The sequence below is a fragment of the Pagrus major genome, chromosome 12, assembly GCF_040436345.1.
Source record: "Pagrus major chromosome 12, Pma_NU_1.0".
Classification (NCBI taxonomy): Eukaryota; Metazoa; Chordata; class Actinopteri; order Spariformes; family Sparidae; genus Pagrus; species Pagrus major.
This window is the reverse complement of record NC_133226.1, coordinates 29,127,809-29,138,286: the sequence shown is the minus strand read 5'-3', so window position 1 is coordinate 29,138,286 and position 10,478 is coordinate 29,127,809.

Sequence of the window (10,478 nt, the reverse complement as noted above, 5' to 3'; positions counted from 1 at the left end):
GCTGAGTTTCCTTCAGTTTGAGACTTTCTTTAAACAGCAGCACAGAAGAAGAAGAGACGGGATAAAAACAGCAGAAGAAGTTTGTGATTTTTGTACAAAGACACAAAATCCAAGAAGAAGAAGAAGGTGTGCAGCTCTGAACAGGTGAGTCAGGTGAGTCCATGGTGAGTCAGGTGAGTCCATGTTGTGTTTTACACTTGAATGTTTGCTGCTGAGTCTCATCAGGCTGAACATGAAACCTTCACTGACTCCTCGTTCATGTGACTCAGTTTAACTCTGCTGATCTCTAACTGTAGCTGTAACTGTAAATGTAGCTGTAACTGTAACTTTAACTGTAACTGTAACTGTAACTTTAACTGTAACTGTAGCTGTAACTGTAAATGTAACTGTAGCTGTAACTGTAACTAAATGTAGCTGTAACTGTAGCTGTAACTGTAAATGTAACTGTAGCTGTAACTGTAACTAAATGTAGCTGTAACTGTAGCTGTAACTGTAAATGTAACTGTAGCTGTAACTGTAACTAAATGTAGCTGTAACTAAAAGTGAAGTGTCCTGAGTCCTCACAGTGAAACACACAGATGTGATTCAGAGAGACTTCATCCACGATCAACAAAATCAGAGAACAAAGACTCTGCAGAACTCCCTTCAGTAGCAGAGTAATCTATTACATTTTTGGGTACACTGCTAACAGGAGCTGCTAACAGCTCACTGGACAGATTCAATCAGGTTTTCATTTGAATGTTGAAGAAAAACTTCTCTGGATGTTAATGTCTTTCCTTCTCTGCCTCCTCCTTTCCTTCTCTGCCTCCTTGTTCCCTTCTGTGCCTCCTCCTTTCCTCCTCTGCCTCCTCCTTTCCTTCTCTGCCTCCTCCTTTCCTTCTCTGCCTCCTCCTTTCCTTCTCTGCCTCCTCCTTTCCTTCTCTGCCTCCTCCTTTCCTTCTCTGCCTCCTTGTTCCCTTCTGTGCCTCCTCCTTTCCTCCTCTGCCTCCTCCTTTCCTTCTCTGCCTCCTCCTTTCCTCCTCTGCCTCCTCCTTTCCTTCTCTGCCTCCTCCTTTCCTTCTCTGCCTCCTCCTTTCCTTCTCTGCCTCCTTGTTCCCTTCTGTGCCTCCTCCTTTCCTTCTCTGCCTCCTCCTTTTCTTCTCTACCTCCTCCTTTCCTTCTCTGCCTCCTCCTTTCCTTCTCTACCTCCTCCTTTCCTTCTCTGCCTCCTTGTTCCCTTCTCTGCCTTCTCCTTTCCTTCTCTGCCTCCTCCTTTCCTCCTCTGCCTCCTCCTTTCCTTCTCTGCCTCCTCCTTTCCTTCTCTGCCTCCTCCTTTCCTCCTCTGCCTCCTCCTTTCCTTCTCTGCCTCCTCCTTTCCTCCTCTACCTCCTCCTTTCCATCTCTGCCTCCTTCCTTCCTTCTCTGCCTCCTCCTTTCCTTCTCTGCCTCCTCCTTTCCTTCTCTGCCTCCTCCTTTCCTTCTCTGCCTCCTCCTTTCCTCCTCTGCCTCCTCCTTTCCTTCTCTGCCTCCTCCTTTCCTTCTCTGCCTCCTCCTTTCCTTCTCTGCCTCCTCCTTTCCTTCTCTGCCTCCTTCCTTCCTTCTCTGCCTCCTCCTTTCCTTCTCTGCCTCCTTCCTTCCTTCTCTGCCTCCTCCTTTCCTTCTCTGCCTCCTCCTTTCCTTCTCTGCCTCCTCCTTTCCTTCTCTGCCTCCTTCCTTCCTTCTCTGCCTCCTCCTTTCCTCCTCTGCCTCCTCCTTTCCTTCTCTGCCTCCTTCCTTCCTTCTCTGCCTCCTCCTTTCCTTCTCTGCCTCCTCCTTTCCATCTCTGCCTCCTTCCTTCCTTCTCTGCCTCCTCCTTTCCTTCTCTGCCTCCTCCTTTCCTTCTCTGCCTCCTCCTTTCCTCCTCTGCCTCCTCCTTTCCTTCTCTGCCTCCTCCTTTCCTTCTCTGCCTCCTCCTTTCCTCCTCTACCTCCTCCTTTCCTTCTCTGCCTCCTCCTTTCCATCTCTGCCTCCTTCCTTCCTTCTCTGCCTCCTCCTTTCCTTCTCTGCCTCCTCCTTTCCTTCTCTGCCTCCTCCTTTCCATCTCTGCCTCCTTCCTTCCTTCTCTGCCTCCTCCTTTCCTTCTCTACCTCCTCCTTTCCTCCTCTGCCTCCTTCCTTCCTTCTCTGCCTCCTCCTTTCCTTCTCTGCCTCCTTCCTTCCTTCTCTGCCTCCTCCTTTCCTTCTCTGCCTCCTCCTTTCCTTCTCTGCCTCCTCCTTTCCTTCTCTGCCTCCTCCTTTCCTCCTCTGCCTCCTCCTTTCCTTCTCTGCCTCCTCCTTTCCTTCTCTGCCTCCTTCCTTCCTTCTCTGCCTCCTCCTTTCCTTCTCTGCCTCCTCCTTTCCTTCTCTGCCTCCTCCTTTCCTTCTCTGCCTCCTTCCTTCCTTCTCTGCCTCCTCCTTTCCTTCTCTGCCTCCTTCCTTCCTTCTCTGCCTCCTCCTTTCCTTCTCTGCCTCCTCCTTTCCTTCTCTGCCTCCTCCTTTCCTTCTCTGCCTCCTTCCTTCCTTCTCTGCCTCCTCCTTTCCTCCTCTGCCTCCTCCTTTCCTTCTCTGCCTCCTTCCTTCCTTCTCTGCCTCCTCCTTTCCTTCTCTGCCTCCTCCTTTCCATCTCTGCCTCCTTCCTTCCTTCTCTGCCTCCTCCTTTCCTTCTCTGCCTCCTCCTTTCCTTCTCTGCCTCCTCCTTTCCTCCTCTGCCTCCTCCTTTCCTTCTCTGCCTCCTCCTTTCCTTCTCTGCCTCCTCCTTTCCTCCTCTACCTCCTCCTTTCCTTCTCTGCCTCCTCCTTTCCATCTCTGCCTCCTTCCTTCCTTCTCTGCCTCCTCCTTTCCTTCTCTGCCTCCTCCTTTCCTTCTCTGCCTCCTCCTTTCCATCTCTGCCTCCTTCCTTCCTTCTCTGCCTCCTCCTTTCCTTCTCTACCTCCTCCTTTCCTCCTCTGCCTCCTTCCTTCCTTCTCTGCCTCCTCCTTTCCTTCTCTGCCTCCTTCCTTCCTTCTCTGCCTCCTCCTTTCCTCCTCTGCCTCCTTCCTTCCTTCTCTGCCTCCTCCTTTCCTTCTCTGCCTCCTTCCTTCCTTCTCTGCCTCCTCCTTTCCTTCTCTGCCTCCTCCTTTCCATCTCTGCCTCCTTCCTTCCTTCTCTGCCTCCTCCTTTCCTTCTCTACCTCCTCCTTTCCTCCTCTGCCTCCTTCCTTCCATCTCTGCCTCCTTCCTTCCTTCTCTGCCTCCTCCTTTCCTTCTCTGCCTCCTCCTTTCCTTCTCTGCCTCCTCCTTTCCTTCTCTGCCTCCTCCTTTCCATCTCTGCCTCCTTCCTTCCTTCTCTGCCTCCTCCTTTCCTTCTCTGCCTCCTCCTTTCCTTCTCTGCCTCCTCCTTTCCTTCTCTGCCTCCTCCTTTCCTCCTCTGCCTCCTCCTTTCCTTCTCTGCCTCCTCATTTCCTTCTCTGCCTCCTCCTTTCCTTCTCTGCCTCCTCCTTTCCATCTCTGCCTCCTTCCTTCCTTCTCTGCCTCCTCCTTTCCTTCTCTACCTCCTCCTTTCCTCCTCTGCCTCCTTCCTTCCTTCTCTGCCTCCTCCTTTCCTTCTCTGCCTCCTTCCTTCCTTCTCTGCCTCCTTCCTTCCTTCTCTGCCTCCTCCTTTCCTTCTCTACCTCCTCCTTTCCTCCTCTGCCTCCTTCCTTCCATCTCTGCCTCCTCCTTTCCTCCTCTGCCTCCTTCCTTCCTTCTCTGCCTCCTTCCTTCCTTCTCTGCCTCCTTGTTCCCTTCTCTGCCTCCTCCTTTCCTTCTCTGCCTCCTTCCTTCCTTCTCTGCCTCCTTCCTTCCTTCTCTGCCTCCTTCCTTCCTTCTCTGCCTCCTCCTTTCCTTCTCTACCTCCTCCTTTCCTCCTCTGCCTCCTCCTTTCCTTCTCTGCCTCCTTCCTTCCATCTCTGCCTCCTTCCTTCCTTCTCTACCTCCTCCTTTCCTCCTCTGCCTCCTTCCTTCCATCTCTGCCTCCTTCCTTCCTTCTCTGCCTCCTCCTTTCCTTCTCTGCCTCCTTCCTTCCTTCTCTGCCTCCTTCCTTCCTTCTCTGCCTCCTTGTTCCCTTCTCTGCCTCCTCCTTTCCTTCTCTGCCTCCTTCCTTCCTTCTCTGCCTCCTCCTTTCCTTCTCTGCCTCCTCCTTTCCATCTCTGCCTCCTTCCTTCCTTCTCTGCCTCCTCCTTTCCATCTCTGCCTCCTTCCTTCCTTCTCTGCCTCCTCCTTTCCTTCTCTGCCTCCTCCTTTCCTTCTCTGCCTCCTTCCTTCCTTCTCTGCCTCCTTCCTTCCTTCTCTGCCTCCTTGTTCCCTTCTCTGCCTCCTCCTTTCCTTCTCTGCCTCCTTCCTTCCTTCTCTGCCTCCTTCCTTCCTTCTCTGCCTCCTTGTTCCCTTCTCTGCCTCCTCCTTTCCTTCTCTGCCTCCTTCCTTCCTTCTCTGCCTCCTTCCTTCCTTCTCTGCCTCCTTCCTTCCTTCTCTGCCTCCTCCTTTCCTTCTCTACCTCCTCCTTTCCTCCTCTGCCTCCTCCTTTCCTTCTCTGCCTCCTTCCTTCCATCTCTGCCTCCTTCCTTCCTTCTCTACCTCCTCCTTTCCTCCTCTGCCTCCTTCCTTCCATCTCTGCCTCCTTCCTTCCTTCTCTGCCTCCTCCTTTCCTTCTCTGCCTCCTTCCTTCCTTCTCTGCCTCCTTCCTTCCTTCTCTGCCTCCTTGTTCCCTTCTCTGCCTCCTCCTTTCCTTCTCTGCCTCCTTCCTTCCTTCTCTGCCTCCTCCTTTCCTTCTCTGCCTCCTCCTTTCCATCTCTGCCTCCTTCCTTCCTTCTCTGCCTCCTCCTTTCCATCTCTGCCTCCTTCCTTCCTTCTCTGCCTCCTCCTTTCCTTCTCTGCCTCCTCCTTTCCTTCTCTGCCTCCTTCCTTCCTTCTCTGCCTCCTTCCTTCCTTCTCTGCCTCCTTGTTCCCTTCTCTGCCTCCTCCTTTCCTTCTCTGCCTCCTTCCTTCCTTCTCTGCCTCCTCCTTTCCTTCTCTGCCTCCTCCTTTCCATCTCTGCCTCCTTCCTTCCTTCTCTGCCTCCTCCTTTCCATCTCTGCCTCCTTCCTTCCTTCTCTGCCTCCTCCTTTCCTTCTCTGCCTCCTCCTTTCCTTCTCTGCCTCCTTCCTTCCATCTCTGCCTCCTTCCTTCCTTCTCTGCCTCCTTCCTTCCTTCTCTGCTTCCTCCTTTCCTTCTCTGCCTCCTTCCTTCCTTCTCTGCCTCCTTCCTTCCTTCTCTGCCTCCTCCTTTCCATCTCTGCCTCCTTCCTTCCTTCTCTGCCTCCTCCTTTCCTTCTCTGCCTCCTCCTTTCCTTCTCTGCCTCCTTCCTTCCATCTCTGCCTCCTTCCTTCCTTCTCTGCCTCCTTCCTTCCTTCTCTGCCTCCTCCTTTCCTCCTCTGCCTCCTCCTTTCCTTCTCTGCCTCCTTCCTTCCATCTCTGCCTCCTTCCTTCCTTCTCTGCCTCCTTCCTTCCTTCTCTGCTTCCTCCTTTCCTTCTCTGCCTCCTTCCTTCCTTCTCTGCCTCCTTCCTTCCTTCTCTGCCTCCTCCTTTCCATCTCTGCCTCCTTCCTTCCTTCTCTGCCTCCTCCTTTCCTTCTCTGCCTCCTCCTTTCCTTCTCTGCCTCCTTCCTTCCATCTCTGCCTCCTTCCTTCCTTCTCTGCCTCCTTCCTTCCTTCTCTACCTCCTCCTTTCCTCCTCTGCCTCCTCCTTTCCTTCTCTGCCTCCTTCCTTCCATCTCTGCCTCCTTCCTTCCTTCTCTACCTCCTCCTTTCCTCCTCTGCCTCCTTCCTTCCATCTCTGCCTCCTTCCTTCCTTCTCTGCCTCCTCCTTTCCTTCTCTGCCTCCTTCCTTCCTTCTCTGCCTCCTTCCTTCCTTCTCTGCCTCCTTGTTCCCTTCTCTGCCTCCTCCTTTCCTTCTCTGCCTCCTTCCTTCCTTCTCTGCCTCCTCCTTTCCTTCTCTGCCTCCTCCTTTCCATCTCTGCCTCCTTCCTTCCTTCTCTGCCTCCTCCTTTCCATCTCTGCCTCCTTCCTTCCTTCTCTGCCTCCTCCTTTCCTTCTCTGCCTCCTCCTTTCCTTCTCTGCCTCCTTCCTTCCTTCTCTGCCTCCTTCCTTCCTTCTCTGCCTCCTTGTTCCCTTCTCTGCCTCCTCCTTTCCTTCTCTGCCTCCTTCCTTCCTTCTCTGCCTCCTCCTTTCCTTCTCTGCCTCCTCCTTTCCATCTCTGCCTCCTTCCTTCCTTCTCTGCCTCCTCCTTTCCATCTCTGCCTCCTTCCTTCCTTCTCTGCCTCCTCCTTTCCTTCTCTGCCTCCTCCTTTCCTTCTCTGCCTCCTTCCTTCCATCTCTGCCTCCTTCCTTCCTTCTCTGCCTCCTTCCTTCCTTCTCTGCTTCCTCCTTTCCTTCTCTGCCTCCTTCCTTCCTTCTCTGCCTCCTTCCTTCCTTCTCTGCCTCCTCCTTTCCATCTCTGCCTCCTTCCTTCCTTCTCTGCCTCCTCCTTTCCTTCTCTGCCTCCTCCTTTCCTTCTCTGCCTCCTTCCTTCCATCTCTGCCTCCTTCCTTCCTTCTCTGCCTCCTTCCTTCCTTCTCTGCCTCCTCCTTTCCTCCTCTGCCTCCTCCTTTCCTTCTCTGCCTCCTTCCTTCCATCTCTGCCTCCTTCCTTCCTTCTCTGCCTCCTTCCTTCCTTCTCTGCTTCCTCCTTTCCTTCTCTGCCTCCTTCCTTCCTTCTCTGCCTCCTTCCTTCCTTCTCTGCCTCCTCCTTTCCATCTCTGCCTCCTTCCTTCCTTCTCTGCCTCCTCCTTTCCTTCTCTGCCTCCTCCTTTCCTTCTCTGCCTCCTTCCTTCCATCTCTGCCTCCTTCCTTCCTTCTCTGCCTCCTTCCTTCCTTCTCTACCTCCTCCTTTCCTCCTCTGCCTCCTCCTTTCCTTCTCTGCCTCCTTCCTTCCATCTCTGCCTCCTTCCTTCCTTCTCTACCTCCTCCTTTCCTCCTCTGCCTCCTTCCTTCCATCTCTGCCTCCTTCCTTCCTTCTCTGCCTCCTCCTTTCCTTCTCTGCCTCCTTCCTTCCTTCTCTGCCTCCTTCCTTCCTTCTCTGCCTCCTTGTTCCCTTCTCTGCCTCCTCCTTTCCTTCTCTGCCTCCTTCCTTCCTTCTCTGCCTCCTCCTTTCCTTCTCTGCCTCCTCCTTTCCATCTCTGCCTCCTTCCTTCCTTCTCTGCCTCCTCCTTTCCATCTCTGCCTCCTTCCTTCCTTCTCTGCCTCCTCCTTTCCTTCTCTGCCTCCTCCTTTCCTTCTCTGCCTCCTTCCTTCCTTCTCTGCCTCCTTCCTTCCTTCTCTGCCTCCTTGTTCCCTTCTCTGCCTCCTCCTTTCCTTCTCTGCCTCCTTCCTTCCTTCTCTGCCTCCTCCTTTCCTTCTCTGCCTCCTCCTTTCCATCTCTGCCTCCTTCCTTCCTTCTCTGCCTCCTCCTTTCCATCTCTGCCTCCTTCCTTCCTTCTCTGCCTCCTCCTTTCCTTCTCTGCCTCCTCCTTTCCTTCTCTGCCTCCTTCCTTCCATCTCTGCCTCCTTCCTTCCTTCTCTGCCTCCTTCCTTCCTTCTCTGCTTCCTCCTTTCCTTCTCTGCCTCCTTCCTTCCTTCTCTGCCTCCTTCCTTCCTTCTCTGCCTCCTCCTTTCCATCTCTGCCTCCTTCCTTCCTTCTCTGCCTCCTCCTTTCCTTCTCTGCCTCCTCCTTTCCTTCTCTGCCTCCTTCCTTCCATCTCTGCCTCCTTCCTTCCTTCTCTGCCTCCTTCCTTCCTTCTCTGCCTCCTCCTTTCCATCTCTGCCTCCTCCTTTCCTTCTCTGCCTCCTCCTTTCCATCTCTGCCTCCTTCCTTCCTTCTCTGCCTCCTTCCTTCCTTCTCTGCCTCCTCCTTTCCTTCTCTGCCTCCTTCCTTCCTTCTCTGCCTCCTTCCTTCCTTCTCTGCCTCCTTGTTCCCTCCTAAGTTAATATCTATCTCTCTCTCTTTCTCCTCCACAGAGCTCTCTCGCCCTTACTGCCACGTGTCTTTTAATTGGCCGGCTGCCTGACTGGTTGATTGATTGATTGATCATATTTAGTCCCGCCCCCTGTGACGCACCATCATGTCAAAGATTGACATCACCTTGGAGAACCCGTACAGTGAGGTGAGCATCCCACGGGCTAAGCTCCGCCCCTCCAATGACATCGACACAGTGATAGCCAATCCGATGGCTCTGAGCAGTGACGGCGGGAACCCGTACGGCGTGTCGAGCTCCGCCCCCCCACCACCATACGTGGTGAAGGAAGCAGGAGGGGGGGGGGGGGGAGGAGGAGGGGAGGAGCCGTGTCTGCTGCTACCGCTGCAGGAGGAGGAAGTGATGTCACAGAGGCAGGAGGACTGTGATTGGCTCAAATTTACTTATTTTCTGGTCTTTTTGAGTCAATGTTTCCTTCCTTCGACTGAGGAAACAACAAAGGAAACAAGGAAGCAACCGAGGAAGTGAAGAGAAAGAAAGACAGACACAAAGAAAAAAAACTCAAACTAAGGAAGGAAGGAGGGAAGGAGGGAAGGAAGGAAGGAAGGAAGGAGGGAAGGAAGGAAGGGGGGAGGGAGAGAAAGAAAGAAGGACAGAAGGACAGAAGGAAGGAGGGAGGGAAGGAAAGGTGATGACCTTGAGTAAGTTGTTTCTTATGAATCCTTCTGCTTCTCTCAGCATGACAGGCCTCCTCTGCCTCTGATTGGCTCATTCTCGTATTCTCACCAACCAGCCAATCAGAGGCAGAGGAGGCCGACTGGGTGGTTTCCTCAGGGGCGGCCATTTTGTGTCTCTAACGAGCTCAAAATAAAAAACTACAAAATGTGTAAACTTCCTGTTTGAACCTTTAAAACTCAACGTCCACTTACTTTAGTGGTGCAGCTGAAGACCGTGAGACGCAGCCGAGAGCTTCACGAGAACACGGCAGCGGTTGTTGTTGTTGTTTTCTGTTGACCCACAGACAAACACATTATTATTTTATTATCATTGTTGACATTTATGAGCAGATTTGACACAAAATGGCCGCTGCCGATGCTCCAGGTTTATGGCTCTGCTGTTGCCATGACAACCACACAAGAATATGAGCTGCTTCGTGACATCATCATGACATCACACTTTGTTCTACTGGTTTTATTTCCTGTCATGATTCTGGGTAAATATTGATGAATTATTGGTTGATTATTGGAGACATTAACGAGTCTGTGCTTAGTAAAGTTTGTTTGTTTATGACACATGAAATATGAACAACATGAAGTGTTTCTACGTTAACTTTAGTTTCTTCTCTGATTGATTATTTACATGCTTGATTATCAATATGAACACATTCTGCTGACGAACAACTTGTCATGGGACATGTTTTTATTTTGCCGTATTTCATATTGTATTCATGTATTATTCTGGTTTCAGGAGTGTTGCAACGTTTCCATAAAGTATTTTTATTTTTCATAACAATGATTTTTAACATTTTAATATGAAAGAGTTTTTTTAATTCAAGAAAATCAGAGAATCTTAATAGAACGACTCGAAATAAGAAACGACATCAAATGATAAAATATTAATATCAAACTGTTAATATTCTTATTTAGCTGTAAATGAGTTTGATGAATTGTTTTGTTCGTTCAGAGGAGCTGATGAAGTAAAGATGATAAATATTAATAAAGGAAAAGTGTTTGACATCATAAATGAGTTTTACTGTGTCAGCTATACAGAACACTTTTATTATTATTGTTGTTGTTGTTGAATACATTTTTTTTTTTTGCCCTTAGTTTTGTCTGTGTGGTGCCTGACAGGTAGAACTCAGAGTAAAGTTTATCTGTTGAACCCTCAGGTGTCTGCAGGTGCTGTTTAAACTGTTCGTTCATCAGGTTGAATGGTGGTGCAGTCAGAGACCGCTGGGACATTGGAAGCTTCACCATCAGCTCAGAGTGACATGTTCACTGACCTGCTGGATGAAAAGGAAAGTACAGCTTCCACTGGTCTGGTCTGAACTGGTGACCTGAGTAACAGCTGAGCACATTTTAAAAACAGATACTCTTGTTGTCATCAGGTGAATGTAAACAAACAAACAAACAAACATTTATTCATGGTACCTACTCACTGTATTATCCACTATATTTGTATCATTGCATTTATTGTATTCAGTATATTTTATTCTATTCTAAAGCCTGACCAGGGACAAAGACTGCAAATTAGCTGAAGCTAGACGTCTTATATGCATCACATTTTCCCATTTTCTGTGGCAGTGTTGTATGTATCGTCCCTGTTAAATGAACATTAAATAAATTAATTAATTGTTCAGGTTGTTTAAAGCAGAGACAGACAACCTTTCAATTTCTGTGTTTCCCTGAGGTATCACTGTTGGCTAACCCAAACACAGCAGCCTGGCTAAAGTTAGCAGCCTGGCTACAGCTCGCAGCCTGGCTACAGCTCGCAGCCTGGCTAC